This window comes from Balaenoptera ricei, unplaced genomic scaffold (genome assembly GCF_028023285.1).
Source record: "Balaenoptera ricei isolate mBalRic1 unplaced genomic scaffold, mBalRic1.hap2 scaffold_149, whole genome shotgun sequence".
Classification (NCBI taxonomy): Eukaryota; Metazoa; Chordata; class Mammalia; order Artiodactyla; family Balaenopteridae; genus Balaenoptera; species Balaenoptera ricei.
Genome location: NW_026777452.1, coordinates 36,655 through 61,380, shown reverse-complemented (window position 1 = coordinate 61,380; position 24,726 = coordinate 36,655). Strand labels below are relative to the sequence as shown.

Below are 24,726 nucleotides of genomic sequence, written 5' to 3'. Positions count from 1 at the left end.
CAAATGCTGAGCAAAGTTCCCTGCACCCGGTGACCGGCCGGCCCGGAGAACCATTCCCGGCCCACGACCCCACTCCCGCCCCCGGCCGTGGTGAAAGAGTGGAGCGTGGGCTTTTTCCGGAGGGAGCTGTGGAGAGACACACGGGCAGACGGGTGGCTGCGGCGTGGAGGGGCGCTGGTGTGGTCGGCCAGGTGCAGGTCGAGGGCCTCGCGGGCCTCACGATCTTCACCCGGGCCTGCGGCGGTGTCTGGGTCCGGGCCAGCCACCCCGGCAGCGGCTGGCGTGCGGTTGCCTTCCAGGGCCGCCTTCTGGGGGCATGTCCAGCCAGACCGGCGGGGATGGCCCCCTCCGGCGCACGCTGTGTCGGGAGAGGCCTGAGTAGATGAGGCCTGCAGCAGTGCCCGGCGGGGGCAGAGGAAGCCTTGAGTACCGGCCACTACAAGAAAAGGGCAATCGGGGGGCAAAAAATACTACAGCACCTAGTATTCCCAGGTGGTCTCCCATCCAGGTAGTAAACAGACCCGACCCTGCTTAGCTTCGGAAATCAGACGAGATGGGGTGCGTATAGGGTGGTATGGCCATAGAAGGCAGCGGGGCCCACGGGGTGCCTCTTGAGGCTCAGCTTACCTGGTGCTGGCAAATTACCGCCAGTCCGGCGACCAGCCCTCTGCAGCACGGCCCTGCGGCCCGCCCAGGCAGGCGATAGCAGGCTTCGGGGTCCGGGTGTGGTGGAGTCTTGGACGCTCTAGCAGCTCAGTTCTGGCGGGAACATCCAGGCACATAGGCGCATGGCGAACCGCCCCAGATCCCGCTCGACGCTCACAAAGACGTGGCTCTGAAGGCTTAAGGGTCCGTGGTCCACGGTCCCTTGGGCATTCCCCACCCTGTCCACCCACGCAGTGCTAGGTGCAGTCCAGCCGCGGCCGGGCTGGCCCTCCTGCCTGAAGGCAGTTAGCCCAAAGCCACTGGGAGCCACCATTGATGCGGCACGGCCCCTTGGACCCAGCAAGGCCACCCTTGCCCACACGCCACCCGCTGAGCACAGTTCCCAGCGCATGGTGGCCGGCTGGCCCGGAGAACCGGACCGGCCCAGGACCCCGCTCCCGCCCCCGGCCATGGCGAAACAGCGGAGGGTGGGCTTTTTCCGGAGGGAGCTGTGGAGAGACACAGAGGCAGACAGGTGGCTGCGGCGCAGATGGGCGCTGGTTGGGTTGGCCACGGGCAGGTCGAGGGCCTCGCGGGCCTCACGATCTTCACCCGGGCCTGCAGCGGAGTCTGGGTCCGGGCCAGCCACCCCGGGAGAGGCTGGGGTGCGGCTGCCTTCCAGGGCCGCCTTCTGGCGGCATGTCCACCCAGACCGGCTGGGTGGGCCCCCTCTGGCGCACGCTGTGTTGCGAGAGGCCTGAGTAGATGAGGCCTGCAGCAGTGCCCGGCGGGAGCAGCGGAAGCCTTGAGCACCGGCGATGACAAGAAAAGGCAGATCGGGGGGCAAAAAATACTACAGCACCTAGTATTCCCAGGTGGTCTCCCATCCAGGTAGTAAACAGACCCGACCCTGCTTAGCTTCCGAGGTCAGACGAGATGGGGTGCGTTTAGGGTGGTATGGCCGTAGAAGGCAGCGGGGGCCACGGGGTGACTCTTGAGGCTCAGCTTAGCTGGTGCTGGCGAATTACCACCAGTCCGGCGACCAGCCCTCTGCTGCACGGCCCTGCTGCCTGCCCAGGCAGGCGACAGGAGGCCTCGGGGACCCGGAGGTGGCAGAGTCTTGGGCGACCTTGCAGCCCTGTTCGGGCGGGAACCTCCGGACCCGTAGGCGCTTGACGCTCCACCTCAGATCCCGCTCGACGCTCACAAGGACGTGGCCTCAGAGGCTTAAGGGCCAGTGGCCTGCTGTCCCTTGGGCATTACACAACCTGTCCACCCTCGCAGTTCTAGGAGCAGCCCAGCCATGGCCGGGCCGGCCTTCCTGCTCGACGGCAGTTGGCCCAAAGCCACTGGGATCCACCGTTGGGCTGCCACGGCCTCTTAGCCCCAGCAAACTACCCTTTCAGCCACGCCACCCGCCAAGCACAGTTCCGATGCCTGGAGGTCAGCCGACCTGGAGAACCAGTCACGGCCCACGACCCCGCTCCTGCCTCCAGCCGTAGCGAAACGGCAGAGGGTGGGCTTTTTCCGGAGGGAGCTGTATAGAGACACACGGGCAATTAGGTGGCTGCGGCGTGGATGCGCGCTGGTGGGGACGGCCAGTTGTAGGTGGAGGGCTTCGCGTGCCTCACGGCCTTCACCTGGGCGTGCGGCGCAGTCTGGCTGCGGGCCAGCCACCACGGGAGCGGCTGGTTTATGGCTATCTTCCAGGGCCGCCTTCTGGCCGCATTTCCATCCAGACCTGCGGGGAGCGCCCCCTCCAGAGCACGCTGTGTTGGGAGGGCCCTGAGGAGGTGAGGCCTGCAGAGGCGGAGGCGGCATCAGCCGTGGGCGCCTAAAGGAGAATTTATAGTGGGAGGCAAAAAAGCCTACAGCACCTGGTATTCCCATGTGGTCTCCCATCCAAGTACTAAGCAGGCCCGACCCTGCTTAGCTTCCAGGATCAGACGATATCGGGCGCGTTCAGGGTGGTATGGCGGTAGAAGGCTGCGGGGGCCACGGGGTGCCTCTTGAGGCTTAGCTTCCCTGGTGCTGGGGCTTGCCGACAGCCCGGCAGCCAACCCTCTCCGGCACAGCCCAGCCGCCCACCAAGGCAGGCGACAGGAGGCCTCGGGCACCCGGGATTGGCGGACTCGTGGGAGACCTCGCAGCTCAGGTCAGGCGGGACCCTCCAGGCCCATAGGAGCTTGGCCCTCTGCCCCAGATCCCGCTTGACGCCCACAAGGACGTGGCCCCGGGGGCTTAAGGGCCCGTGGCCCACGGTCCTTTGGGCATTCGCCACCCTGTCTGCCCACACAGTTCTAGGTGAAGCCCGGCCGCGGCCAGGCTGGCCCTCCTGCCCGACGGCAGTTGGCCTGAAGCCACTGGGAGGCACCATTGAGTCGGCAAGACCCCTTAGACCCAGCAAGGCCACCCTTGCCCCTCCGCCAAATGCTGAGCAAAGTTCCCTGCACCCGGTGACCGGCCGGCCCGGAGAACCATTCCCGGCCCACGACCCCACTCCCGCCCCCGGCCGTGGTGAAAGAGTGGAGCGTGGGCTTTTTCCGGAGGGAGCTGTGGAGAGACACACGGGCAGACGGGTGGCTGCGGCGTGGAGGGGCGCTGGTGTGGTCGGCCAGGTGCAGGTCGAGGGCCTCGCGGGCCTCACGATCTTCACCCGGGCCTGCGGCGGTGTCTGGGTCCGGGCCAGCCACCCCGGCAGCGGCTGGCGTGCGGTTGCCTTCCAGGGCCGCCTTCTGGGGGCATGTCCAGCCAGACCGGCGGGGATGGCCCCCTCCGGCGCACGCTGTGTCGGGAGAGGCCTGAGTAGATGAGGCCTGCAGCAGTGCCCGGCGGGGGCAGAGGAAGCCTTGAGTACCGGCCACTACAAGAAAAGGGCAATCGGGGGGCAAAAAATACTACAGCACCTAGTATTCCCAGGTGGTCTCCCATCCAGGTAGTAAACAGACCCGACCCTGCTTAGCTTCGGAAATCAGACGAGATGGGGTGCGTATAGGGTGGTATGGCCATAGAAGGCAGCGGGGCCCACGGGGTGCCTCTTGAGGCTCAGCTTACCTGGTGCTGGCAAATTACCGCCAGTCCGGCGACCAGCCCTCTGCAGCACGGCCCTGCGGCCCGCCCAGGCAGGCGATAGCAGGCTTCGGGGTCCGGGTGTGGTGGAGTCTTGGACGCTCTAGCAGCTCAGTTCTGGCGGGAACATCCAGGCACATAGGCGCATGGCGAACCGCCCCAGATCCCGCTCGACGCTCACAAAGACGTGGCTCTGAAGGCTTAAGGGTCCGTGGTCCACGGTCCCTTGGGCATTCCCCACCCTGTCCACCCACGCAGTGCTAGGTGCAGTCCAGCCGCGGCCGGGCTGGCCCTCCTGCCTGAAGGCAGTTAGCCCAAAGCCACTGGGAGCCACCATTGATGCGGCACGGCCCCTTGGACCCAGCAAGGCCACCCTTGCCCACACGCCACCCGCTGAGCACAGTTCCCAGCGCATGGTGGCCGGCTGGCCCGGAGAACCGGACCGGCCCAGGACCCCGCTCCCGCCCCCGGCCATGGCGAAACAGCGGAGGGTGGGCTTTTTCCGGAGGGAGCTGTGGAGAGACACAGAGGCAGACAGGTGGCTGCGGCGCAGATGGGCGCTGGTTGGGTTGGCCACGGGCAGGTCGAGGGCCTCGCGGGCCTCACGATCTTCACCCGGGCCTGCAGCGGAGTCTGGGTCCGGGCCAGCCACCCCGGGAGAGGCTGGGGTGCGGCTGCCTTCCAGGGCCGCCTTCTGGCGGCATGTCCACCCAGACCGGCTGGGTGGGCCCCCTCTGGCGCACGCTGTGTTGCGAGAGGCCTGAGTAGATGAGGCCTGCAGCAGTGCCCGGCGGGAGCAGCGGAAGCCTTGAGCACCGGCGATGACAAGAAAAGGCAGATCGGGGGGCAAAAAATACTACAGCACCTAGTATTCCCAGGTGGTCTCCCATCCAGGTAGTAAACAGACCCGACCCTGCTTAGCTTCCGAGGTCAGACGAGATGGGGTGCGTTTAGGGTGGTATGGCCGTAGAAGGCAGCGGGGGCCACGGGGTGACTCTTGAGGCTCAGCTTAGCTGGTGCTGGCGAATTACCACCAGTCCGGCGACCAGCCCTCTGCTGCACGGCCCTGCTGCCTGCCCAGGCAGGCGACAGGAGGCCTCGGGGACCCGGAGGTGGCAGAGTCTTGGGCGACCTTGCAGCCCTGTTCGGGCGGGAACCTCCGGACCCGTAGGCGCTTGACGCTCCACCTCAGATCCCGCTCGACGCTCACAAGGACGTGGCCTCAGAGGCTTAAGGGCCAGTGGCCTGCTGTCCCTTGGGCATTACACAACCTGTCCACCCTCGCAGTTCTAGGAGCAGCCCAGCCATGGCCGGGCCGGCCTTCCTGCTCGACGGCAGTTGGCCCAAAGCCACTGGGATCCACCGTTGGGCTGCCACGGCCTCTTAGCCCCAGCAAACTACCCTTTCAGCCACGCCACCCGCCAAGCACAGTTCCGATGCCTGGAGGTCAGCCGACCTGGAGAACCAGTCACGGCCCACGACCCCGCTCCTGCCTCCAGCCGTAGCGAAACGGCAGAGGGTGGGCTTTTTCCGGAGGGAGCTGTATAGAGACACACGGGCAATTAGGTGGCTGCGGCGTGGATGCGCGCTGGTGGGGACGGCCAGTTGTAGGTGGAGGGCTTCGCGTGCCTCACGGCCTTCACCTGGGCGTGCGGCGCAGTCTGGCTGCGGGCCAGCCACCACGGGAGCGGCTGGTTTATGGCTATCTTCCAGGGCCGCCTTCTGGCCGCATTTCCATCCAGACCTGCGGGGAGCGCCCCCTCCAGAGCACGCTGTGTTGGGAGGGCCCTGAGGAGGTGAGGCCTGCAGAGGCGGAGGCGGCATCAGCCGTGGGCGCCTAAAGGAGAATTTATAGTGGGAGGCAAAAAAGCCTACAGCACCTGGTATTCCCATGTGGTCTCCCATCCAAGTACTAAGCAGGCCCGACCCTGCTTAGCTTCCAGGATCAGACGATATCGGGCGCGTTCAGGGTGGTATGGCGGTAGAAGGCTGCGGGGGCCACGGGGTGCCTCTTGAGGCTTAGCTTCCCTGGTGCTGGGGCTTGCCGACAGCCCGGCAGCCAACCCTCTCCGGCACGGCCCAGCCGCCCACCAAGGCAGGCGACAGGAGGCCTCGGGCACCCGGGATTGGCGGACTCGTGGGAGACCTCGCAGCTCAGGTCAGGCGGGACCCTCCAGGCCCATAGGAGCTTGGCCCTCTGCCCCAGATCCCGCTTGACGCCCACAAGGACGTGGCCCCGGGGGCTTAAGGGCCCGTGGCCCACGGTCCTTTGGGCATTCGCCACCCTGTCTGCCCACACAGTTCTAGGTGAAGCCCGGCCGCGGCCAGGCTGGCCCTCCTGCCCGACGGCAGTTGGCCTGAAGCCACTGGGAGGCACCATTGAGTCGGCAAGACCCCTTAGACCCAGCAAGGCCACCCTTGCCCCTCCGCCAAATGCTGAGCAAAGTTCCCTGCACCCGGTGACCGGCCGGCCCGGAGAACCATTCCCGGCCCACGACCCCACTCCCGCCCCCGGCCGTGGTGAAAGAGTGGAGTGTGGGCTTTTTCCGGAGGGAGCTGTGGAGAGACACACGGGCAGACGGGTGGCTGCGGCGTGGAGGGGCGCTGGTGTGGTCGGCCAGGTGCAGGTCGAGGGCCTCGCGGGCCTCACGATCTTCACCCGGGCCTGCGGCGGTGTCTGGGTCCGGGCCAGCCACCCCGGCAGCGGCTGGCGTGCGGTTGCCTTCCAGGGCCGCCTTCTGGGGGCATGTCCAGCCAGACCGGCGGGGATGGCCCCCTCCGGCGCACGCTGTGTCGGGAGAGGCCTGAGTAGATGAGGCCTGCAGCAGTGCCCGGCGGGGGCAGAGGAAGCCTTGAGTACCGGCCACTACAAGAAAAGGGCAATCGGGGGGCAAAAAATACTACAGCACCTAGTATTCCCAGGTGGTCTCCCATCCAGGTAGTAAACAGACCCGACCCTGCTTAGCTTCGGAAATCAGACGAGATGGGGTGCGTATAGGGTGGTATGGCCATAGAAGGCAGCGGGGCCCACGGGGTGCCTCTTGAGGCTCAGCTTACCTGGTGCTGGCAAATTACCGCCAGTCCGGCGACCAGCCCTCTGCAGCACGGCCCTGCGGCCCGCCCAGGCAGGCGATAGCAGGCTTCGGGGTCCGGGTGTGGTGGAGTCTTGGACGCTCTAGCAGCTCAGTTCTGGCGGGAACATCCAGGCACATAGGCGCATGGCGAACCGCCCCAGATCCCGCTCGACGCTCACAAAGACGTGGCTCTGAAGGCTTAAGGGTCCGTGGTCCACGGTCCCTTGGGCATTCCCCACCCTGTCCACCCACGCAGTGCTAGGTGCAGTCCAGCCGCGGCCGGGCTGGCCCTCCTGCCTGAAGGCAGTTAGCCCAAAGCCACTGGGAGCCACCATTGATGCGGCACGGCCCCTTGGACCCAGCAAGGCCACCCTTGCCCACACGCCACCCGCTGAGCACAGTTCCCAGCGCATGGTGGCCGGCTGGCCCGGAGAACCGGACCGGCCCAGGACCCCGCTCCCGCCCCCGGCCATGGCGAAACAGCGGAGGGTGGGCTTTTTCCGGAGGGAGCTGTGGAGAGACACAGAGGCAGACAGGTGGCTGCGGCGCAGATGGGCGCTGGTTGGGTTGGCCACGGGCAGGTCGAGGGCCTCGCGGGCCTCACGATCTTCACCCGGGCCTGCAGCGGAGTCTGGGTCCGGGCCAGCCACCCCGGGAGAGGCTGGGGTGCGGCTGCCTTCCAGGGCCGCCTTCTGGGGGCATGTCCACCCAGACCGGCGGGGATGGCCCCCTCCGGCGCACGCTGTGTCGGGAGAGGCCTGAGTAGATGAGGCCTGCAGCAGTGCCCGGCGGGGGCAGAGGAAGCCTTGAGTACCGGCCACTACAAGAAAAGGGCAATCGGGGGGCAAAAAATACTACAGCACCTAGTATTCCCAGGTGGTCTCCCATCCAGGTAGTAAACAGACCCGACCCTGCTTAGCTTCGGAAATCAGACGAGATGGGGTGCGTATAGGGTGGTATGGCCATAGAAGGCAGCGGGGCCCACGGGGTGCCTCTTGAGGCTCAGCTTACCTGGTGCTGGCAAATTACCGCCAGTCCGGCGACCAGCCCTCTGCAGCACGGCCCTGCGGCCCGCCCAGGCAGGCGATAGCAGGCTTCGGGGTCCGGGTGTGGTGGAGTCTTGGACGCTCTAGCAGCTCAGTTCTGGCGGGAACATCCAGGCACATAGGCGCATGGCGAACCACCCCAGATCCCGCTCGACGCTCACAAAGACGTGGCTCTGAAGGCTTAAGGGTCCGTGGTCCACGGTCCCTTGGGCATTCCCCACCCTGTCCACCCACGCAGTGCTAGGTGCAGTCCAGCCGCGGCCGGGCTGGCCCTCCTGCCTGAAGGCAGTTAGCCCAAAGCCACTGGGAGCCACCATTGATGCGGCACGGCCCCTTGGACCCAGCAAGGCCACCCTTGCCCACACGCCACCCGCTGAGCACAGTTCCCAGCGCATGGTGGCCGGCTGGCCCGGAGAACCGGACCGGCCCAGGACCCCGCTCCCGCCCCCGGCCATGGCGAAACAGCGGAGGGTGGGCTTTTTCCGGAGGGAGCTGTGGAGAGACACAGAGGCAGACAGGTGGCTGCGGCGCAGATGGGCGCTGGTTGGGTTGGCCACGGGCAGGTCGAGGGCCTCGCGGGCCTCACGATCTTCACCCGGGCCTGCAGCGGAGTCTGGGTCCGGGCCAGCCACCCCGGGAGAGGCTGGGGTGCGGCTGCCTTCCAGGGCCGCCTTCTGGCGGCATGTCCACCCAGACCGGCTGGGTGGGCCCCCTCTGGCGCACGCTGTGTTGCGAGAGGCCTGAGTAGATGAGGCCTGCAGCAGTGCCCGGCGGGAGCAGCGGAAGCCTTGAGCACCGGCGATGACAAGAAAAGGCAGATCGGGGGGCAAAAAATACTACAGCACCTAGTATTCCCAGGTGGTCTCCCATCCAGGTAGTAAACAGACCCGACCCTGCTTAGCTTCCGAGGTCAGACGAGATGGGGTGCGTTTAGGGTGGTATGGCCGTAGAAGGCAGCGGGGGCCACGGGGTGACTCTTGAGGCTCAGCTTAGCTGGTGCTGGCGAATTACCACCAGTCCGGCGACCAGCCCTCTGCTGCACGGCCCTGCTGCCTGCCCAGGCAGGCGACAGGAGGCCTCGGGGACCCGGAGGTGGCAGAGTCTTGGGCGACCTTGCAGCCCTGTTCGGGCGGGAACCTCCGGACCCGTAGGCGCTTGACGCTCCACCTCAGATCCCGCTCGACGCTCACAAGGACGTGGCCTCAGAGGCTTAAGGGCCAGTGGCCTGCTGTCCCTTGGGCATTACACAACCTGTCCACCCTCGCAGTTCTAGGAGCAGCCCAGCCATGGCCGGGCCGGCCTTCCTGCTCGACGGCAGTTGGCCCAAAGCCACTGGGATCCACCGTTGGGCTGCCACGGCCTCTTAGCCCCAGCAAACTACCCTTTCAGCCACGCCACCCGCCAAGCACAGTTCCGATGCCTGGAGGTCAGCCGACCTGGAGAACCAGTCACGGCCCACGACCCCGCTCCTGCCTCCAGCCGTAGCGAAACGGCAGAGGGTGGGCTTTTTCCGGAGGGAGCTGTATAGAGACACACGGGCAATTAGGTGGCTGCGGCGTGGATGCGCGCTGGTGGGGACGGCCAGTTGTAGGTCGAGGGCGTCGCCTGCCTCACGGCCTTCAGCTGGGCGTGCGGCGCAGTCTGGCTGCGGGCCAGCCACCACGGGAGCGGCTGGTTTATGGCTATCTTCCAGGGCCGCCTTCTGGCCGCATTTCCATCCAGACCTGCGGGGAGCGCCCCCTCCAGAGCACGCTGTGTTGGGAGGGCCCTGAGGAGGTGAGGCCTGCAGAGGCGGAGGCGGCATCAGCCGTGGGCGCCTAAAGGAGAATTTATAGTGGGAGGCAAAAAAGCCTACAGCACCTGGTATTTCCATGTGGTCTCCCATCCAAGTACTAAGCAGGCCCGACCCTGCTTAGCTTCCAGGATCAGACGATATCGGGCGCGTTCAGGGTGGTATGGCGGTAGAAGGCTGCGGGGGCCACGGGGTGCCTCTTGAGGCTTAGCTTCCCTGGTGCTGGGGCTTGCCGACAGCCCGGCAGCCAACCCTCTCCGGCACGGCCCAGCCCGCCCACCAAGGCAGGCAACAGGAGGCCTCGGGCACCCGGGATTGGCGGACTCGTGGGAGACCTCGCAGCTCAGGTCAGGCGGGACCCTCCAGGCCCATAGGAGCTTGGCCCTCTGCCCCAGATCCCGCTTGACGCCCACAAGGACGTGGCCCCGGGGGCTTAAGGGCCCGTGGCCCACGGTCCTTTGGGCATTCGCCACCCTGTCTGCCCACACAGTTCTAGGTGAAGCCCGGCCGCGGCCAGGCTGGCCCTCCTGCCCGACGGCAGTTGGCCTGAAGCCACTGGGAGGCACCATTGAGTCGGCAAGACCCCTTAGACCCAGCAAGGCCACCCTTGCCCCTCCGCCAAATGCTGAGCAAAGTTCCCTGCACCCGGTGACCGGCCGGCCCGGAGAACCATTCCCGGCCCACGACCCCACTCCCGCCCCCGGCCGTGGTGAAAGAGTGGAGTGTGGGCTTTTTCCGGAGGGAGCTGTGGAGAGACACACGGGCAGACGGGTGGCTGCGGCGTGGAGGGGCGCTGGTGTGGTCGGCCAGGTGCAGGTCGAGGGCCTCGCGGGCCTCACGATCTTCACCCGGGCCTGCGGCGGTGTCTGGGTCCGGGCCAGCCACCCCGGCAGCGGCTGGCGTGCGGTTGCCTTCCAGGGCCGCCTTCTGGGGGCATGTCCAGCCAGACCGGCGGGGATGGCCCCCTCCGGCGCACGCTGTGTCGGGAGAGGCCTGAGTAGATGAGGCCTGCAGCAGTGCCCGGCGGGGGCAGAGGAAGCCTTGAGTACCGGCCACTACAAGAAAAGGGCAATCGGGGGGCAAAAAATACTACAGCACCTAGTATTCCCAGGTGGTCTCCCATCCAGGTAGTAAACAGACCCGACCCTGCTTAGCTTCGGAAATCAGACGAGATGGGGTGCGTATAGGGTGGTATGGCCATAGAAGGCAGCGGGGCCCACGGGGTGCCTCTTGAGGCTCAGCTTACCTGGTGCTGGCAAATTACCGCCAGTCCGGCGACCAGCCCTCTGCAGCACGGCCCTGCGGCCCGCCCAGGCAGGCGATAGCAGGCTTCGGGGTCCGGGTGTGGTGGAGTCTTGGACGCTCTAGCAGCTCAGTTCTGGCGGGAACATCCAGGCACATAGGCGCATGGCGAACCGCCCCAGATCCCGCTCGACGCTCACAAAGACGTGGCTCTGAAGGCTTAAGGGTCCGTGGTCCACGGTCCCTTGGGCATTCCCCACCCTGTCCACCCACGCAGTGCTAGGTGCAGTCCAGCCGCGGCCGGGCTGGCCCTCCTGCCTGAAGGCAGTTAGCCCAAAGCCACTGGGAGCCACCATTGATGCGGCACGGCCCCTTGGACCCAGCAAGGCCACCCTTGCCCACACGCCACCCGCTGAGCACAGTTCCCAGCGCATGGTGGCCGGCTGGCCCGGAGAACCGGACCGGCCCAGGACCCCGCTCCCGCCCCCGGCCATGGCGAAACAGCGGAGGGTGGGCTTTTTCCGGAGGGAGCTGTGGAGAGACACAGAGGCAGACAGGTGGCTGCGGCGCAGATGGGCGCTGGTTGGGTTGGCCACGGGCAGGTCGAGGGCCTCGCGGGCCTCACGATCTTCACCCGGGCCTGCAGCGGAGTCTGGGTCCGGGCCAGCCACCCCGGGAGAGGCTGGGGTGCGGCTGCCTTCCAGGGCCGCCTTCTGGCGGCATGTCCACCCAGACCGGCTGGGTGGGCCCCCTCTGGCGCACGCTGTGTTGCGAGAGGCCTGAGTAGATGAGGCCTGCAGCAGTGCCCGGCGGGAGCAGCGGAAGCCTTGAGCACCGGCGATGACAAGAAAAGGCAGATCGGGGGGCAAAAAATACTACAGCACCTAGTATTCCCAGGTGGTCTCCCATCCAGGTAGTAAACAGACCCGACCCTGCTTAGCTTCCGAGGTCAGACGAGATGGGGTGCGTTTAGGGTGGTATGGCCGTAGAAGGCAGCGGGGGCCACGGGGTGACTCTTGAGGCTCAGCTTAGCTGGTGCTGGCGAATTACCACCAGTCCGGCGACCAGCCCTCTGCTGCACGGCCCTGCTGCCTGCCCAGGCAGGCGACAGGAGGCCTCGGGGACCCGGAGGTGGCAGAGTCTTGGGCGACCTTGCAGCCCTGTTCGGGCGGGAACCTCCGGACCCGTAGGCGCTTGACGCTCCACCTCAGATCCCGCTCGATGCTCACAAGGACGTGGCCTCAGAGGCTTAAGGGCCAGTGGCCTGCTGTCCCTTGGGCATTACACAACCTGTCCACCCTCGCAGTTCTAGGAGCAGCCCAGCCATGGCCGGGCCGGCCTTCCTGCTCGACGGCAGTTGGCCCAAAGCCACTGGGATCCACCGTTGGGCTGCCACGGCCTCTTAGCCCCAGCAAACTACCCTTTCAGCCACGCCACCCGCCAAGCACAGTTCCGATGCCTGGAGGTCAGCCGACCTGGAGAACCAGTCACGGCCCACGACCCCGCTCCTGCCTCCAGCCGTAGCGAAACGGCAGAGGGTGGGCTTTTTCCGGAGGGAGCTGTATAGAGACACACGGGCAATTAGGTGGCTGCGGCGTGGATGCGCGCTGGTGGGGACGGCCAGTTGTAGGTCGAGGGCTTCGCGTGCCTCACGGCCTTCACCTGGGCGTGCGGCGCAGTCTGGCTGCGGGCCAGCCACCACGGGAGCGGCTGGTTTATGGCTATCTTCCAGGGCCGCCTTCTGGCCGCATTTCCATCCAGACCTGCGGGGAGCGCCCCCTCCAGAGCACGCTGTGTTGGGAGGGCCCTGAGGAGGTGAGGCCTGCAGAGGCGGAGGCGGCATCAGCCGTGGGCGCCTAAAGGAGAATTTATAGTGGGAGGCAAAAAAGCCTACAGCACCTGGTATTCCCATGTGGTCTCCCATCCAAGTACTAAGCAGGCCCGACCCTGCTTAGCTTCCAGGATCAGACGATATCGGGCGCGTTCAGGGTGGTATGGCGGTAGAAGGCTGCGGGGGCCACGGGGTGCCTCTTGAGGCTTAGCTTCCCTGGTGCTGGGGCTTGCCGACAGCCCGGCAGCCAACCCTCTCCGGCACGGCCCAGCCCGCCCACCAAGGCAGGCGACAGGAGGCCTCGGGCACCCGGGATTGGCGGACTCGTGGGAGACCTCGCAGCTCAGGTCAGGCGGGACCCTCCAGGCCCATAGGAGCTTGGCCCTCTGCCCCAGATCCCGCTTGACGCCCACAAGGACGTGGCCCCGGGGGCTTAAGGGCCCGTGGCCCACGGTCCTTTGGGCATTCGCCACCCTGTCTGCCCACACAGTTCTAGGTGAAGCCCGGCCGCGGCCAGGCTGGCCCTCCTGCCCGACGGCAGTTGGCCTGAAGCCACTGGGAGGCACCATTGAGTCGGCAAGACCCCTTAGACCCAGCAAGGCCACCCTTGCCCCTCCGCCAAATGCTGAGCAAAGTTCCCTGCACCCGGTGACCGGCCGGCCCGGAGAACCATTCCCGGCCCACGACCCCACTCCCGCCCCCGGCCGTGGTGAAAGAGTGGAGTGTGGGCTTTTTCCGGAGGGAGCTGTGGAGAGACACACGGGCAGACGGGTGGCTGCGGCGTGGAGGGGCGCTGGTGTGGTCGGCCAGGTGCAGGTCGAGGGCCTCGCGGGCCTCACGATCTTCACCCGGGCCTGCGGCGGTGTCTGGGTCCGGGCCAGCCACCCCGGCAGCGGCTGGCGTGCGGTTGCCTTCCAGGGCCGCCTTCTGGGGGCATGTCCAGCCAGACCGGCGGGGATGGCCCCCTCCGGCGCACGCTGTGTCGGGAGAGGCCTGAGTAGATGAGGCCTGCAGCAGTGCCCGGCGGGGGCAGAGGAAGCCTTGAGTACCGGCCACTACAAGAAAAGGGCAATCGGGGGGCAAAAAATACTACAGCACCTAGTATTCCCAGGTGGTCTCCCATCCAGGTAGTAAACAGACCCGACCCTGCTTAGCTTCGGAAATCAGACGAGATGGGGTGCGTATAGGGTGGTATGGCCATAGAAGGCAGCGGGGCCCACGGGGTGCCTCTTGAGGCTCAGCTTACCTGGTGCTGGCAAATTACCGCCAGTCCGGCGACCAGCCCTCTGCAGCACGGCCCTGCGGCCCGCCCAGGCAGGCGATAGCAGGCTTCGGGGTCCGGGTGTGGTGGAGTCTTGGACGCTCTAGCAGCTCAGTTCTGGCGGGAACATCCAGGCACATAGGCGCATGGCGAACCGCCCCAGATCCCGCTCGACGCTCACAAAGACGTGGCTCTGAAGGCTTAAGGGTCCGTGGTCCACGGTCCCTTGGGCATTCCCCACCCTGTCCACCCACGCAGTGCTAGGTGCAGTCCAGCCGCGGCCGGGCTGGCCCTCCTGCCTGAAGGCAGTTAGCCCAAAGCCACTGGGAGCCACCATTGATGCGGCACGGCCCCTTGGACCCAGCAAGGCCACCCTTGCCCACACGCCACCCGCTGAGCACAGTTCCCAGCGCATGGTGGCCGGCTGGCCCGGAGAACCGGACCGGCCCAGGACCCCGCTCCCGCCCCCGGCCATGGCGAAACAGCGGAGGGTGGGCTTTTTCCGGAGGGAGCTGTGGAGAGACACAGAGGCAGACAGGTGGCTGCGGCGCAGATGGGCGCTGGTTGGGTTGGCCACGGGCAGGTCGAGGGCCTCACGGGCCTCACGATCTTCACCCGGGCCTGCAGCGGAGTCTGGGTCCGGGCCAGCCACCCCGGGAGAGGCTGGGGTGCGGCTGCCTTCCAGGGCCGCCTTCTGGCGGCATGTCCACCCAGACCGGCTGGGTGGGCCCCCTCTGGCGCACGCTGTGTTGCGAGAGGCCTGAGTAGATGAGGCCTGCAGCAGTGCCCGGCGGGAGCAGCGGAAGCCTTGAGCACCGGCGATGACAAGAAAAGGCAGATCGGGGGGCAAAAAATACTACAGCACCTAGTATTCCCAGGTGGTCTCCCATCCAGGTAGTAAACAGACCCGACCCTGCTTAGCTTCCGAGGTCAGACGAGATGGGGTGCGTTTAGGGTGGTATGGCCGTAGAAGGCAGCAGGGGCCACGGGGTGACTCTTGAGGCTCAGCTTAGCTGGTGCTGGCGAATTACCACCAGTCCGGCGACCAGCCCTCTGCTGCACGGCCCTGCTGCCTGCCCAGGCAGGCGACAGGAGGCCTCAGGGACCCGGAGGTGGCAGAGTCTTGGGCGACCTTGCAACCCTGTTCGGGCGGGAACCTCCGGACCCGTAGGCGCTTGACGCTCCACCTCAGATCCCGCTCGACGCTCACAAGGACGTGGCCTCAGAGGCTTAAGGGCCAGTGGCCTGCTGTCCCTTGGGCATTACACAACCTGTCCACCCTCGCAGTTCTAGGAGCAGCCCAGCCATGGCCGGGCCGGCCTTCCTGCTCGACGGCAGTTGGCCCAAAGCCACTGGGATCCACCGTTGGGCTGCCACGGCCTCTTAGCCCCAGCAAACTACCCTTTCAGCCACGCCACCCGCCAAGCACAGTTCCGATGCCTGGAGGTCAGCCGACCTGGAGAACCAGTCACGGCCCACGACTCCGCTCCTGCCTCCAGCCGTAGCGAAACGGCAGAGGGTGGGCTTTTTCTGGAGGGAGCTGTATAGAGACACACGGGCAATTAGGTGGCTGCGGCGTGGATGCGCGCTGGTGGGGACGGCCAGTTGTAGGTCGAGGGCGTCGCCTGCCTCACGGCCTTCAGCTGGGCGTGCGGCGCAGTCTGGCTGCGGGCCAGCCACCACGGGAGCGGCTGGTTTATGGCTATCTTCCAGGGCCGCCTTCTGGCCGCATTTCCATCCAGACCTGCGGGGAGCGCCCCCTCCAGAGCACGCTGTGTTGGGAGGGCCCTGAGGAGGTGAGGCCTGCAGAGGCGGAGGCGGCATCAGCCGTGGGCGCCTAAAGGAGAATTTATAGTGGGAGGCAAAAAAGCCTACAGCACCTGGTATTTCCATGTGGTCTCCCATCCAAGTACTAAGCAGGCCCGACCCTGCTTAGCTTCCAGGATCAGACGATATCGGGCGCGTTCAGGGTGGTATGGCGGTAGAAGGCTGCGGGGGCCACGGGGTGCCTCTTGAGGCTTAGCTTCCCTGGTGCTGGGGCTTGCCGACAGCCCGGCAGCCAACCCTCTCCGGCACGGCCCAGCCCGCCCACCAAGGCAGGCAACAGGAGGCCTCGGGCACCCGGGATTGGCGGACTCGTGGGAGACCTCGCAGCTCAGGTCAGGCGGGACCCTCCAGGCCCATAGGAGCTTGGCCCTCTGCCCCAGATCCCGCTTGACGCCCACAAGGACGTGGCCCCGGGGGCTTAAGGGCCCGTGGCCCACGGTCCTTTGGGCATTCGCCACCTTGTCTGCCCACACAGTTCTAGGTGAAGCCCGGCCGCGGCCAGGCTGGCCCTCCTGCCCGACGGCAGTTGGCCTGAAGCCACTGGGAGGCACCATTGAGTCGGCAAGACCCCTTAGACCCAGCAAGGCCACCCTTGCCCCTCCGCCAAATGCTGAGCAAAGTTCCCTGCACCCGGTGACCGGCCGGCCCGGAGAACCATTCCCGGCCCACGACCCCACTCCCGCCCCCGGCCGTGGTGAAAGAGTGGAGTGTGGGCTTTTTCCGGAGGGAGCTGTGGAGAGACACACGGGCAGACGGGTGGCTGCGGCGTGGAGGGGCGCTGGTGTGGTCGGCCAGGTGCAGGTCGAGGGCCTCGCGGGCCTCACGATCTTCACCCGGGCCTGCGGCGGTGTCTGGGTCCGGGCCAGCCACCCCGGCAGCGGCTGGCGTGCGGTTGCCTTCCAGGGCCGCCTTCTGGGGGCATGTCCAGCCAGACCGGCGGGGATGGCCCCCTCCGGCGCACGCTGTGTCGGGAGAGGCCTGAGTAGATGAGGCCTGCAGCAGTGCCCGGCGGGGGCAGAGGAAGCCTTGAGTACCGGCCACTACAAGAAAAGGGCAATCGGGGGGCAAAAAATACTACAGCACCTAGTATTCCCAGGTGGTCTCCCATCCAGGTAGTAAACAGACCCGACCCTGCTTAGCTTCGGAAATCAGACGAGATGGGGTGCGTATAGGGTGGTATGGCCATAGAAGGCAGCGGGGCCCACGGGGTGCCTCTTGAGGCTCAGCTTACCTGGTGCTGGCAAATTACCGCCAGTCCGGCGACCAGCCCTCTGCAGCACGGCCCTGCGGCCCGCCCAGGCAGGCGATAGCAGGCTTCGGGGTCCGGGTGTGGTGGAGTCTTGGACGCTCTAGCAGCTCAGTTCTGGCGGGAACATCCAGGCACATAGGCGCATGGCGAACCGCCCCAGATCCCGCTCGACGCTCACAAAGACGTGGCTCTGAAGGCTTAAGGGTCCGTGGTCCACGGTCCCTTGGGCATTCCCCACCCTGTCCACCCACGCAGTGCTAGGTGCAGTCCAGCCGCGGCCGGGCTGGCCCTCCTGCCTGAAGGCAGTTAGCCCAAAGCCACTGGGAGCCACCATTGATGCGGCACGGCCCCTTGGACCCAGCAAGGCCACCCTTGCCCACACGCCACCCGCTGAGCACAGTTCCCAGCGCATGGTGGCCGGCTGGCCCGGAGAACCGGACCGGCCCAGGACCCCGCTCCCGCCCCCGGCCATGGCGAAACAGCGGAGGGTGGGCTTTTTCCGGAGGGAGCTGTGGAGAGACACAGAGGCAGACAGGTGGCTGCGGCGCAGATGGGCGCTGGTTGGGTTGGCCACGGGCAGGTCGAGGGCCTCGCGGGCCTCACGATCTTCACCCGGGCCTGCAGCGGAGTCTGGGTCCGGGCCAGCCACCCCGGGAGAGGCTGGGGTGCGGCTGCCTTCCAGGGCCGCCTTCTGGCGGCATGTCCACCCAGACCGGCTGGGTGGGCCCCCTCTGGCGCACGCTGTGTTGCGAGAGGCCTGAGTAGATGAGGCCTGCAGCAGTGCCCGGCGGGAGCAGCGGAAGCCTTGAGCACCGGCGATGACAAGAAAAGGCAGATCGGGGGGCAAAAAATACTACAGCACCTAGTATTCCCAGGTGGTCTCCCATCCAGGTAGTAAACAGACCCGACCCTGCTTAGCTTCCGAGGTCAGACGAGATGGGGTGCGTTTAGGGTGGTATGGCCGTAGAAGGCAGCAGGGGCCACGGGGTGACTCTTGAGGCTCAGCTTAGCTGGTGCTGGCGAATTACCACCAGTCCGGCGACCAGCCCTCTGCTGCACGGCCCTGCTGCCTGCCCAGGCAGGCGACAGGAGGCCTCAGGGACCCGGAGGTGGCAGAGTCTTGGGCGACCTTGCAACCCTGTTCGGGCGGGAACCTCCGGACCCGTAGGCGCTTGACGCTCCACCTCAGATCCCGCTCGACGCTCACAAGGACGTGGCCTCAGAGGCTTAAGGGCCAGTGGCCTGCTGTCCCTTGGGCATTACACAACCTGTCCACCCTCGCAGTTCTAGGAGCAGCCCAGCCATGGCCGGGCCGGCCTTCCTGCTCGACGGCAGTTGGCCCAAAGCCACTGGGATCCACCGTTGGGCTGCCACGGCCTCTTAGCCCCAGCAAACTACCCTTTCAGCCACGCCACCCGCCAAGCACAGTTCCGATGCCTGGAGGTCAGCCGACCTGGAGAACCAGTCACGGCCCACGACCCCGCTCCTGCCTCCAGCCGTAGCGAAACGGCAGAGGGTGGGCTTTTTCCGGAGGGAGCTGTATAGAGACACACGGGCAATTAGGTGGCTGCGGCGTGGATGCGCGCTGGTGGGGACGGCCAGTTGTAGGTCGAGGGCGTCGCCTGCCTCACGGCCTTCAGCTGGGCGTGCGGCGCAGTCTGGCTGCGGGCCAGCCACCACGGGAGCGGCTGGTTTATGGCTATCTTCCAGGGCCGCCTTCTGGCCGCATTTCCATCCAGACCTGCGGGGAGCGCCCCCTCCAGAGCACGCTGTGTTGGGAGGGCCCTGAGGAGGTGAGGCCTGCAGAGGCGGAGGCGGCATCAGCCGTGGGCGCCTAAAGGAGAATTTATAGTGGGAGGCAAAAAAGCCTACAGCACCTGGTATTTCCATGTGGTCTCCCATCCAAGTACTAAGCAGGCCCGACCCTGCTTAGCTTCCAGGATCAGACGATATCGGGCGCGTTCAGGGTGGTATGGCGGTAGAAGGCTGCGGGGGCCACGGGGTGCCTCTTGAGGCTTAGCTTCCCTGGTGCTGGGGCTTGCCGACAGCCCGGCAGCCAACCCTCTCCGGCACGGCCCAGCCCGCCCACCAAGGCAGGCAACAGGAGGCCTCGGGCACCCGGGATTGGCGGACTCGTGGGAGACCTCGCAGCTCAGGTCAGGCGGGACCCTCCAGGCCCATAGGAGCTTGGCCCTCTGCCCCAGATCCCGCTTGACGCCCACAAGGACGTGGCCCCGGGGGCTTAAGGGCCCGTGGCCCACGGTCCTTTGGGCATTCGCCACCCTGTCTGCCCACACAGTTCTAGGTGAAGCCCGGCCGCGGCCAGGCTGGCCCTCCTGCCCGACGGCAGTTGGCCTGAAGCCACTGGGAGGCACCATTGAGTCGGCAAGACCCCTTAGACCCAGCAAGGCCACCCTTGCCCCTCCGCCAAATGCTGAGCAAAGTTCCCTGCACCCGGTGACCGGCCGGCCCGGAGAACCATTCCCGGCCCACGACCCCACTCCCGCCCCCGGCCGTGGTGAAAGAGTGGAGTGTGGGCTTTTTCCGGAGGGAGCTGTGGAGAGACACACGGGCAGACGGGTGGCTGCGGCGTGGAGGGGCGCTGGTGTGGTCGGCCAGGTGCAGGTCGAGGGCCTCGCGGGCCTCACGATCTTCACCCGGGCCTGCGGCGGTGTCTGGGTCCGGGCCAGCCACCCCGGCAGCGGCTGGCGTGCGGTTGCCTTCCAGGGCCGCCTTCTGGGGGCATGTCCAGCCAGACCGGCGGGGATGGCCCCCTCCGGCGCACGCTGTGTCGGGAGAGGCCTGAGTAGATGAGGCCTGCAGCAGTGCCCGGCGGGGGCAGAGGAAGCCTTGAGTACCGGCCACTACAAGAAAAGGGCAATCGGGGGGCAAAAAATACTACAGCACCTAGTATTCCCAGGTGGTCTCCCATCCAGGTAGTAAACAGACCCGACCCTGCTTAGCTTCGGAAATCAGACGAGATGGGGTGCGTATAGGGTGGTATGGCCATAGAAGGCAGCGGGGCCCACGGGGTGCCTCTTGAGGCTCAGCTTACCTGGTGCTGGCAAATTACCGCCAGTCCGGCGACCAGCCCTCTGCAGCACGGCCCTGCGGCCCGCCCAGGCAGGCGATAGCAGGCTTCGGGGTCCGGGTGTGGTGGAGTCTTGGACGCTCTAGCAGCTCAGTTCTGGCGGGAACATCCAGGCACATAGGCGCATGGCGAACCGCCCCAGATCCCGCTCGACGCTCACAAAGACGTGGCTCTGAAGGCTTAAGGGTCCGTGGTCCACGGTCCCTTGGGCATTCCCCACCCTGTCCACCCACGCAGTGCTAGGTGCAGTCCAGCCGCGGCCGGGCTGGCCCTCCTGCCTGAAGGCAGTTAGCCCAAAGCCACTGGGAGCCACCATTGATGCGGCACGGCCCCTTGGACCCAGCAAGGCCACCCTTGCCCACACGCCACCCGCTGAGCACAGTTCCCAGCGCATGGTGGCCGGCTGGCCCGGAGAACCGGACCGGCCCAGGACCCCGCTCCCGCCCCCGGCCATGGCGAAACAGCGGAGGGTGGGCTTTTTCCGGAGGGAGCTGTGGAGAGACACAGAGGCAGACAGGTGGCTGCGGCGCAGATGGGCGCTGGTTGGGTTGGCCACGGGCAGGTCGAGGGCCTCGCGGGCCTCACGATCTTCACCCGGGCCTGCAGCGGAGTCTGGGTCCGGGCCAGCCACCCCGGGAGAGGCTGGGGTGCGGCTGCCTTCCAGGGCCGCCTTCTGGCGGCATGTCCACCCAGACCGGCTGGGTGGGCCCCCTCTGGCGCACGCTGTGTTGCGAGAGGCCTGAGTAGATGAGGCCTGCAGCAGTGCCCGGCGGGAGCAGCGGAAGCCTTGAGCACTGGCGATGACAAGAAAAGGCAGATCGGGGGGCAAAAAATACTACAGCACCTAGTATTCCCAGGTGGTCTCCCATCCAGGTAGTAAACAGACCCGACCCTGCTTAGCTTCCGAGGTCAGACGAGATGGGGTGCGTTTAGGGTGGTATGGCCGTAGAAGGCAGCGGGGGCCACGGGGTGACTCTTGAGGCTCAGCTTAGCTGGTGCTGGCGAATTACCACCAGTCCGGCGACCAGCCCTCTGCTGCACGGCCCTGCTGCCTGCCCAGGCAGGCGACAGGAGGCCTCGGGGACCCGGAGGTGGCAGAGTCTTGGGCGACCTTGCAGCCCTGTTCGGGCGGGAACCTCCGGACCCGTAGGCGCTTGACGCTCCACCTCAGATCCCGCTCGACGCTCACAAGGACGTGGCCTCAGAGGCTTAAGGGCCAGTGGCCTGCTGTCCCTTGGGCATTACACAACCTGTCCACCCTCGCAGTTCTAGGAGCAGCCCAGCCATGGCCGGGCCGGCCTTCCTGCTCGACGGCAGTTGGCCCAAAGCCACTGGGATCCACCGTTGGGCTGCCACGGCCTCTTAGCCCCAGCAAACTACCCTTTCAGCCACGCCACCCGCCAAGCACAGTTCCGATGCCTGGAGGTCAGCCGACCTGGAGAACCAGTCACGGCCCACGACCCCGCTCCTGCCTCCAGCCGTAGCGAAACGGCAGAGGGTGGGCTTTTTCCGGAGGGAGCTGTATAGAGACACACGGGCAATTAGGTGGCTGCGGCGTGGATGCGCGCTGGTGGGGACGGCCAGTTGTAGGTCGAGGGCTTCGCGTGCCTCACGGCCTTCACCTGGGCGTGCGGCGCAGTCTGGCTGCGGGCCAGCCACCACGGGAGCGGCTGGTTTATGGCTATCTTCCAGGGCCGCCTTCTGGCCGCATTTCCATCCAGACCTGCGGGGAGCGCCCCCTCCAGAGCACGCTGTGTTGGGAGGGCCCTGAGGAGGTGAGGCCTGCAGAGGCGGAGGCGGCATCAGCCGTGGGCGCCTAAAGGAGAATTTATAGTGGGAGGCAAAAAAGCCTACAGCACCTGGTATTCCCATGTGGTCTCCCATCCAAGTACTAAGCAGGCCCGACCCTGCTTAGCTTCCAGGATCAGACGATATCGGGCGCGTTCAGGGTGGTATGGCGGTAGAAGGCTGCGGGGGCCACGGGGTGCCTCTTGAGGCTTAGCTTCCCTGGTGCTGGGGCTTGCCGACAGCCCGGCAGCCAACCCTCTCCGGCACGGCCCAGCCCGCCCACCAAGGCAGGCGACAGGAGGCCTCGGGCACCCGGGATTGGCGGACTCGTGGGAGACCTCGCAGCTCAGGTCAGGCGGGACCCTCCAGGCCCATAGGAGCTTGGCCCTCTGCCCCAGATCCCGCTTGACGCCCACAAGGACGTGGCCCCGGGGGCTTAAGGGCCCGTGGCCCACGGTCCTTTGGGCATTCGCCACCCTGTCTGCCCACACAGTTCTAGGTGAAGCCCGGCCGCGGCCAGGCTGGCCCTCCTGCCCGACGGCAGTTGGCCTGAAGCCACTGGGTGGCACCATTGAGTCGGCAAGACCCCTTAGACCCAGCAAGGCCACCCTTGCCCCTCCGCCAAATGCTGAGCAAAGTTCCCTGCACCCGGTGACCGGCCGGCCCGGAGAACCATTCCCGGCCCACGACCCCACTCCCGCCCCCGGCCGTGGTGAAAGAGTGGAGTGTGGGCTTTTTCCGGAGGGAGCTGTGGAGAGACACACGGGCAGACGGGTGGCTGCGGCGTGGAGGGGCGCTGGTGTGGTCGGCCAGGTGCAGGTCGAGGGCCTCGCGGGCCTCACGATCTTCACCCGGGCCTGCGGCGGTGTCTGGGTCCGGGCCAGCCACCCCGGCAGCGGCTGGCGTGCGGTTGCCTTCCAGGGCCGCCTTCTGGGGGCATGTCCAGCCAGACCGGCGGGGATGGCCCCCTCCGGCGCACGCTGTGTCGGGAGAGGCCTGAGTAGATGAGGCCTGCAGCAGTGCCCGGCGGGGGCAGAGGAAGCCTTGAGTACCGGCCACTACAAGAAAAGGGCAATCGGGGGGCAAAAAATACTACAGCACCTAGTATTCCCAGGTGGTCTCCCATCCAGGTAGTAAACAGACCCGACCCTGCTTAGCTTCGGAAATCAGACGAGATGGGGTGCGTATAGGGTGGTATGGCCATAGAAGGCAGCGGGGCCCACGGGGTGCCTCTTGAGGCTCAGCTTACCTGGTGCTGGCAAATTACCGCCAGTCCGGCGACCAGCCCTCTGCAGCACGGCCCTGCGGCCCGCCCAGGCAGGCGATAGCAGGCTTCGGGGTCCGGGTGTGGTGGAGTCTTGGACGCTCTAGCAGCTCAGTTCTGGCGGGAACATCCAGGCACATAGGCGCATGGCGAACCGCCCCAGATCCCGCTCGACGCTCACAAAGACGTGGCTCTGAAGGCTTAAGGGTCCGTGGTCCACGGTCCCTTGGGCATTCCCCACCCTGTCCACCCACGCAGTGCTAGGTGCAGTCCAGCCGCGGCCGGGCTGGCCCTCCTGCCTGAAGGCAGTTAGCCCAAAGCCACTGGGAGCCACCATTGATGCGGCACGGCCCCTTGGACCCAGCAAGGCCACCCTTGCCCACACGCCACCCGCTGAGCACAGTTCCCAGCGCATGGTGGCCGGCTGGCCCGGAGAACCGGACCGGCCCAGGACCCCGCTCCCGCCCCCGGCCATGGCGAAACAGCGGAGGGTGGGCTTTTTCCGGAGGGAGCTGTGGAGAGACACAGAGGCAGACAGGTGGCTGCGGCGCAGATGGGCGCTGGTTGGGTTGGCCACGGGCAGGTCGAGGGCCTCGCGGGCCTCACGATCTTCACCCGGGCCTGCAGCGGAGTCTGGGTCCGGGCCAGCCACCCCGGGAGAGGCTGGGGTGCGGCTGCCTTCCAGGGCCGCCTTCTGGCGGCATGTCCACCCAGACCGGCTGGGTGGGCCCCCTCTGGCGCACGCTGTGTTGCGAGAGGCCTGAGTAGATGAGGCCTGCAGCAGTGCCCGGCGGGAGCAGCGGAAGCCTTGAGCACCGGCGATGACAAGAAAAGGCAGATCGGGGGGCAAAAAATACTACAGCACCTAGTATTCCCAGGTGGTCTCCCATCCAGGTAGTAAACAGACCCGACCCTGCTTAGCTTCCGAGGTCAGACGAGATGGGGTGCGTTTAGGGTGGTATGGCCGTAGAAGGCAGCGGGGGCCACGGGGTGACTCTTGAGGCTCAGCTTAGCTGGTGCTGGCGAATTACCACCAGTCCGGCGACCAGCCCTCTGCTGCACGGCCCTGCTGCCTGCCCAGGCAGGCGACAGGAGGCCTCGGGGACCCGGAGGTGGCAGAGTCTTGGGCGACCTTGCAGCCCTGTTCGGGCGGGAACCTCCGGACCCGTAGGCGCTTGACGCTCCACCTCAGATCCCGCTCGACGCTCACAAGGACGTGGCCTCAGAGGCTTAAGGGCCAGTGGCCTGCTGTCCCTTGGGCATTACACAACCTGTCCACCCTCGCAGTTCTAGGAGCAGCCCAGCCATGGCCGGGCCGGCCTTCCTGCTCGACGGCAGTTGGCCCAAAGCCACTGGGATCCACCGTTGGGCTGCCACGGCCTCTTAGCCCCAGCAAACTACCCTTTCAGCCACGCCACCCGCCAAGCACAGTTCCGATGCCTGGAGGTCAGCCGACCTGGAGAACCAGTCACGGCCCACGACCCCGCTCCTGCCTCCAGCCGTAGCGAAACGGCAGAGGGTGGGCTTTTTCCGGAGGGAGCTGTATA

The 24,726-nt window shown here is 66.5% G+C and overlaps 24 pseudogenes; all 24 read right to left on the bottom strand.

Moving 5' to 3' along the window:
• Positions 1-467: 467 nt before the first annotated feature.
• Positions 468-586, bottom strand: LOC132358581 (5S ribosomal RNA; annotated as a pseudogene).
• A 909-nt stretch (positions 587-1,495) lies between these two features.
• Positions 1,496-1,614, bottom strand: LOC132358385 (5S ribosomal RNA; annotated as a pseudogene).
• Positions 1,615-2,510: 896 nt separating this feature from the next.
• Positions 2,511-2,629, bottom strand: LOC132358380 (5S ribosomal RNA; annotated as a pseudogene).
• Positions 2,630-3,539: 910 nt separating this feature from the next.
• LOC132358580 (5S ribosomal RNA) lies at positions 3,540-3,658 on the bottom strand (annotated as a pseudogene).
• Positions 3,659-4,567: 909 nt separating this feature from the next.
• On the bottom strand, positions 4,568-4,686 carry LOC132358374 (5S ribosomal RNA; annotated as a pseudogene).
• An 896-nt stretch (positions 4,687-5,582) lies between these two features.
• Positions 5,583-5,701, bottom strand: LOC132358379 (5S ribosomal RNA; annotated as a pseudogene).
• Positions 5,702-6,611: 910 nt separating this feature from the next.
• LOC132358579 (5S ribosomal RNA) lies at positions 6,612-6,730 on the bottom strand (annotated as a pseudogene).
• A 909-nt stretch (positions 6,731-7,639) lies between these two features.
• Positions 7,640-7,758, bottom strand: LOC132358578 (5S ribosomal RNA; annotated as a pseudogene).
• A 909-nt stretch (positions 7,759-8,667) lies between these two features.
• LOC132358363 (5S ribosomal RNA) lies at positions 8,668-8,786 on the bottom strand (annotated as a pseudogene).
• An 896-nt stretch (positions 8,787-9,682) lies between these two features.
• On the bottom strand, positions 9,683-9,801 carry LOC132358541 (5S ribosomal RNA; annotated as a pseudogene).
• Positions 9,802-10,712: 911 nt separating this feature from the next.
• On the bottom strand, positions 10,713-10,831 carry LOC132358576 (5S ribosomal RNA; annotated as a pseudogene).
• A 909-nt stretch (positions 10,832-11,740) lies between these two features.
• Positions 11,741-11,859, bottom strand: LOC132358352 (5S ribosomal RNA; annotated as a pseudogene).
• An 896-nt stretch (positions 11,860-12,755) lies between these two features.
• LOC132358378 (5S ribosomal RNA) lies at positions 12,756-12,874 on the bottom strand (annotated as a pseudogene).
• A 911-nt stretch (positions 12,875-13,785) lies between these two features.
• Positions 13,786-13,904, bottom strand: LOC132358575 (5S ribosomal RNA; annotated as a pseudogene).
• A 909-nt stretch (positions 13,905-14,813) lies between these two features.
• Positions 14,814-14,932, bottom strand: LOC132358341 (5S ribosomal RNA; annotated as a pseudogene).
• An 896-nt stretch (positions 14,933-15,828) lies between these two features.
• LOC132358540 (5S ribosomal RNA) lies at positions 15,829-15,947 on the bottom strand (annotated as a pseudogene).
• Positions 15,948-16,858: 911 nt separating this feature from the next.
• Positions 16,859-16,977, bottom strand: LOC132358574 (5S ribosomal RNA; annotated as a pseudogene).
• Positions 16,978-17,886: 909 nt separating this feature from the next.
• On the bottom strand, positions 17,887-18,005 carry LOC132358329 (5S ribosomal RNA; annotated as a pseudogene).
• An 896-nt stretch (positions 18,006-18,901) lies between these two features.
• Positions 18,902-19,020, bottom strand: LOC132358539 (5S ribosomal RNA; annotated as a pseudogene).
• Positions 19,021-19,931: 911 nt separating this feature from the next.
• On the bottom strand, positions 19,932-20,050 carry LOC132358573 (5S ribosomal RNA; annotated as a pseudogene).
• A 909-nt stretch (positions 20,051-20,959) lies between these two features.
• LOC132358318 (5S ribosomal RNA) lies at positions 20,960-21,078 on the bottom strand (annotated as a pseudogene).
• Positions 21,079-21,974: 896 nt separating this feature from the next.
• Positions 21,975-22,093, bottom strand: LOC132358377 (5S ribosomal RNA; annotated as a pseudogene).
• A 911-nt stretch (positions 22,094-23,004) lies between these two features.
• On the bottom strand, positions 23,005-23,123 carry LOC132358570 (5S ribosomal RNA; annotated as a pseudogene).
• A 909-nt stretch (positions 23,124-24,032) lies between these two features.
• On the bottom strand, positions 24,033-24,151 carry LOC132358307 (5S ribosomal RNA; annotated as a pseudogene).
• Positions 24,152-24,726: the final 575 nt, after the last annotated feature.